Source organism: Anoplophora glabripennis, unplaced genomic scaffold (assembly GCF_000390285.2).
Source record: "Anoplophora glabripennis isolate ALB-LARVAE unplaced genomic scaffold, Agla_2.0 scaffold174, whole genome shotgun sequence".
Lineage (NCBI taxonomy): Eukaryota > Metazoa > Arthropoda > Insecta > Coleoptera > Cerambycidae > Anoplophora > Anoplophora glabripennis.
The window spans coordinates 780,107-786,383 of NW_019416305.1; the positions used below are offsets into that span (position 1 = coordinate 780,107).

Sequence of the window (6,277 nt, forward strand, 5' to 3'; positions counted from 1 at the left end):
GAAAGATTTGAACTAACAATTCTAACTACAATTTGAAGCTATTCGAGGGATCTAACAACTCCAATTTCCGAAACTAAAATAAATTTCTTCATTTCGGAGATATTGGCAGTGGGAGTGTTAAATGGCACACCCTGTATATGCTATGTTTTTCAAACCAATGGTACGTTACAGACAATTTTATTAAAAACTGAACCGAAAAATGAAATAGAAAGTTCTAAATACTACATTCATGTGTGAATGTATTAGTAAATATCATGATGGTGGAACTTCGAAACCTTAAACTGTTAGAATCGGAGAAAGTTGAAATTAAACTGAGAACGGAGGATTTGAAATATAAAAACTTGTGAGTGTACGTGGCAAAATCATATTATTCAATGAAATAACACAAGTATTTTGAAAAAAGAATGAATGAAAATTCGCTGATGTTTCGAAAACATACCTGAAACTCCCCAACCGCGACGAACGGTCTTCCACAACATGCAAGATGTTCAACACAGTGTACGAAAATACCAAGACGTCCACCACACCCGATGAATGGCCTCAGACGGCGAAGAAAATCGCCGACCTTCTGAAAATTTTCACCCACCTTTTGATTTTCCTAACGTCGAGCCGCAAAGACGACACCAAGCCGGCGTAGCCACCCTCCGTGAGAGCGGACGATAACCGCGGCCTGCGCCGCAGCCTCCCTACAACCGTCGACGAAGGACGGAGGAAATAAAATTTTCGCCTCCCTTTTGAATTTTTGATTTCAAATCGCCAACCACGGCCGAGCAACCGAGACCAAGGCAAATTCCCAACGACGCGGGCCGAATCGCGGTGTCCCTGGACCCAACCACGTCGCAGTCGTTCAACCGAGATTTGCCCTGCGCGGCGATCGAACACGAACTGGCGGCAAATGCAGTTCTTCAGCCAGGACACAGTGCCTGGTGAGCTCTGAGCAACATTCGCATACAAGAAACCGCATTTAATCATTCTGTACTATCAGTATTATTTTTAATAAACGGTATATATTTTTATTCATTCCCGAGTTATTATTATTTCTCGTCCAAAAGATACCAAAACTCTCGAGTTCCAACGCTCCCGATCAGCTCAAGCATTCGCACCGACATACGGCACTCCAAGGAGGCCGAGCTCCGTGAATTAAACAGTAGTGAAAAATAAAAGAGACAGTGATTTTCAGAAACTAGGGCTTAGTCCCGATCAAGCGCACACAGGGTGATCAAAAAAAACCCGATCCAGCTTCCAAGTCGTAAGTGGAAACCCTTATAAGTGTAGTGATCCGAGGGCCTGTTTGGTCGAACAACAAATAAATTAGATCGCGGAATCTTCTCTTGAGTATAGTCGAATTCAGAACGATGTCGGAGGACAGGAAGCCTCACCTCCCCTCGATGATGGCCGCAGGACCGTTCATCAAGAGGGAGAGGACGGAGGTACCAGGAAGCCCTATAGCCACCGAGAATTGTGCCCAGTGCGTTAGCATCGGAGGTGAAGAGGGACTCTGGGCATCTCATCATACGAGTATCGAACCCGTTGGTCATCCTCAGGGAAGAAGCTGGCCGGACTCACCAGCCGGGACTACTCCAGGAAGCCAGTAATACACAATCGCGACATGGCGCCCAACGTGGGGCTTTGTCGTCATATAAAACCGAAACCACGGCTAGCGTTCCGCGACAATATGTTTTGTATAATTTCTTAAATGTTCGTATCTGTTGTTGAATATTTTCAAAGACGAGATATGTAAGGACATAAATATTGTATGACACCTTACATCTCTATGGAAGGTAGATAAATAAAAGGAAAAAAACTGTCACATTTGAGTTTAAGTTTATTTGAGTTTTGAGAATGAAAAAAGAGATGTTTTCAAAACGTTACCTGTGTTGTTTGTTTTCACTTCCTCAGTGTGAGACTGTGAGATATCAGTGTGAGATATCTGATTAGATAAAACTAAATTTACGAAATCAACCCATGACGACTTTTTTTGTGCAAAGGTGGTAAAACTCCAAGTGAGGTTTTTCACTTACGCCACTAAAAATGACGTATGTGTACAGCACACACATATTTCATCTGATTGATGTTATTTTTCAGCTTTCAAAAGAGTTACAACCGTTGCGTTATAAAAAATAGGGTCTTTGGCAATGATATAAATTATTATTTGTGATTTTAATTCCTAATAAAGGGTTAAATGTGTTTTATTTTCAACTACTTTTTTACCTATTTCAGCTCAAAATTTAATACTCAATTATGTATACTTATACCACTTATACTAAAATGTAGATACTTTTGTATTTCAATAAATGAAAATGAAATCGTTTAAAATATGTAAAATATATCGTTAGTTGGGTCAGATTCGGTATTTACCGATTTTCCTTTGATGTTTCCTTGGCAATGACACTCAAAGGGTGTGATTAAATTTTTTAATCTGCATAATACAACGATAGCTATTGTATTAAAATACATTCACTTCTATTTAAAGAAGCTCTAAATACTGCCATAATATGCCCTGCCAGACCCCTAATAATGAAAATTCTTGAAAATGATTTCACTCCATTGTTATAAACCTAATAAATCGGTAACAGTGGTAAGTTAATTCTTTTATTAACACGTTTGACAGATATAATGTAATAAATCAAGTAGTCGGTATCGCCCTCAAAAGACTTAGAAATGTTCCGTTAAATTAAATACACAAACAATTTATTACCCTCAATTTAATTTTTTCCAATATTATAACGTCACACATCGTTTATCTTTTCGGCAACTTCAAAGCCGCCGCACCCCGTCTTACATGATTGACGCGTGCCGCTAATAGTCGTTCTAGTTCAATTCACTTTACTTCAAACGATATTTACTTTATCAAAATTAATATAACGGCAATCTAGCCTAGAAAATCCGTTTCGTAGACTTCAAAAACCCAAATGCAACCTCAAAAATAGCATGTCGTCCTCAGGATAATACACATATATTTTAACATATAATTACATGATGATTGACACCTCTCCTAGCTTGATTTGGAACTAAATTCATCTTGTCAGCGAGTTTCAACTGTGCAGTGACGTTACCAAACTGACACAGGAGCTCAGTCTCTATCTGATCTGAATATTCCAGAGAAATGGAGTAGGGGAGAATGAGCTTCGACGAGTGTGCATCCACTTTTCTAGGGACGCTACGGGCGCAGACATTTTGAAGGCTTTTACGTCACGCAGTGACGCAGTTGTTGTTGACGTTAGGTTCACAGGTGTGTTTTTTGAGGTTATTCATATTTTTGTTTGTAAATTTCGTTTTTATTGAACTTTAAATATGTCTTGTGCTTTGTACTGTGAAAGGAAGCGCAAATTGCAGAAGATGTCCAATACAAAACATTTCTAAATATTTAGGTAGCTGTACACAAAAATAAGATATTTCCACTTTTTATTCTAAATTTTTATTGTAAACATGTAATTTTTTTATTTCTAGCTTTCCTAGAAATGAAACTTTACTGGACAAGGACAAGGTTCTTTCTATCGAAAAAGAAAATTGGGTATGGACAAAAAATAACGTAATTTGCTCTGAACACTTTAAAGCGGATGATTTTCTCCCCTTTTGTGGAAGAAAAATAGTACGACCCAACTCTGCACCTTCCATAAAATTATTTTGTGGTGTATCTTCTTCCATTTTAAGCAAGAGTACTTTATCGAGTTCAATTAATACAGGAGCTTTGACCAAATTGATGTTACAATCAAGTGAATCATCTTTGACCTATAACGTTACTGAAGTTCGAGTAGGTACAACGTAAAAAGAAGAGACAACTGAATTTAAGGTAATAAAGATTTGTAATTTAAAAATAGTAGTAATGCTAAGGATGTTAAATACGTACCCTGCCAAATTGTTTGATACGGACCTAATAAATTAAGAAATAATATTTACAGTAATTTTATTTTCAGTGTTCAGAATACATCGAATGGTAACACTAGTACTGATAGTAGTGCTAAGAGAAGGAGTATTATGGCAATGAAAACATACTTTAATGGATAACTTTAATAATGAAAATATCTTTGCAGTATATCTCCTTCTACAGTTGCAACGAAAAATGTTAAACTGAAACGTAGACAGGAAACTTACCGTTCAGTCTTTACGAAACGAAATTAAGGACGGATTATTCAAGGCCCTGCATTAAGACAAAAATTAAATAATTATTTTCAACCATCAGTAAATAAATATGTTACGTTATACAGTGTTTTATTTTAATATACAAAATATTTAGGAACTACATCACAATTTTTTTTTATTTCATATAAATTGAGTACCTACCGCAATCTGTTAAAGTTTATCGTATCAAAAATATATTATTATTGGTGTGATTAATATTCTCTGTTGAACCTTCTGTGAAACAAGATAGTTATAACATAATTAAAGTATCATTCAATGTAAAAGATAAGCACAATGTCGGAGTGTGTGCAGATTTATACATATGATAGGTAATAATATCCTATGCAGTTATGATACAACTCTAGCCGTTGTTCTTGAGTAATATAGTATTTAATATATTTTTTATGAAGTGCATATATGAAAATTTAATTTTTTATTATATAATAAATATTCAGATATACCTAGAAAATTATGAAAAATAATTCATATGTAATTGAAAATTTCAAAAGTACGTATTTGTTAGTTCATATTTCATTTCAAAATTTAATGTAAAGTTATGTGCGTTTCTAATTTGAACTTTTAGAACTGACCTGGTAATGTAATATAGTACCCCCTCGTATCTAAGACTTCAAAATGGCGACCTCCTTTATTAACAAGTTTGCGCATCTTGACGCTCATTCTCCCTACTCCATATCTCTGGAATATTCTCAACCTATCGCTCGTCTATAAAGATCTCCTGTCTGTGTCACTCCTACTGCAGACTCTCTTCTTTATCTGCGCAAGATGAGTTTGGTCAAGGTGTGACCAATCAGCGTTCAGATTAACTGAGATTAGCTGAGATTTTAGGAAAACTCAACTTTGGTCACATTCGATCTGAGTTCTACACTAAAAAAATAGTTTCAATTGAATAAACCTATAATTCATAAAATAGTAAATATGCCTGCAAGCAGGTATCATTACGAATTGGACAACACTGTTCCCTATAAGATACATATGTTATTTCCACAACAATTTAAGACAAACTTCAGTAATATTCGGTCAATTAGGTTGTTACTATAATTTCAATTAATGTGCCTAATAATACAAAAACCTCTTCGAATATATAATTTATAAGAAATCAATTTTCTAATCAATTATTAATTAGCAATAGCGAATTAATATATTCCTACAGAGGAAAATTTGAAAATTTGTAAATAAAATATGTATTGGTCATGTGAAAGAAATGAAAAGTATGAAAGATTCACTGGGAAAAGATAGAAATCGACTACTATAAATTTCCTTGATTCTTGTCAGAATAAATGAAAGTAATGTAAAATTGTGAAAAAGACAACAGATAGGTTTAAATGAAAAAGATATTTTTACTTATCTTTACTGTAGATGCATTGCTAACTCAAATTAATTCTAAAAATTTTCCTAAAATTCTCATCAAATAAAGCCATAATGTTCTTTGATCCCAAACATCTAGGTGTATTAAAAAAGTAAAAAAAAAACTACCTTAGATATTTAAAAAAATGCCACGTGAACAGTAATATTTAAAATACAAAAATAATTTAGCTGTTATTGTGTCTGATTTTGTATAAATCTTTATCATAGTTATATTACAGATGTTAGATACAAGAATAAAAGATATTTTCTTTACAAGTTTACAGTATTATTTAATGATTTCTATATGTTAAGTATGTGTTTTTCATTAGTACCTAATGATAATTTTGAGAAAACATTTACAAATAATAATTGTTAGGATGAGCTTAATTATGGTATATTTCTTAATAGTTAAATTTATTTGGGTTAAGGAATAATTTGATTCTTCTCATTAAATCCTATTTTTCTCAACGTGAATATATATTTTATACAGCGGATTTAAATCTGAAAGTTTTGTAGCGATATCTGGAGCACTCCAAAGATCAAATTTAGGGTCACTTCTATAATTTTATTTATTAATGATTTATCTCTTCCTGTAAAATCTAATCATCTATTTTTGCCGACGACTTGAAGCTATTTCTGAACATATCTGATTTTCTATTAATATAGATAAGTGTAAGATTGCTCATTTACTTCCAAAAATGAACCGGTAATATTTAACTACACCCTTGCAAATGTAATACGGGCATGTTGTGATAATGTTAAGGATTTAGGTGTGATATATGACAATAGA

The 6,277-nt window shown here is 34.0% G+C and overlaps 1 long non-coding RNA gene across 2 annotated transcripts; it reads left to right on the plus strand.

Moving 5' to 3' along the window:
• The first annotated feature begins 3,145 nt into the window (after positions 1–3,145).
• Positions 3,146–4,203, plus strand: LOC111691354. Of its 2 annotated transcripts, none has more exons than XR_002762930.1 (3): positions 3,146–3,232; positions 3,451–3,793; positions 3,918–4,203. It is a non-coding gene; the product is annotated as an uncharacterized LOC111691354 (long non-coding RNA). The 2 variants fall into 2 exon arrangements; XR_002762929.1 differs by lacking the exon at positions 3,146–3,232 and adding an exon at positions 3,239–3,371.
• Positions 4,204–6,277: the final 2,074 nt, after the last annotated feature.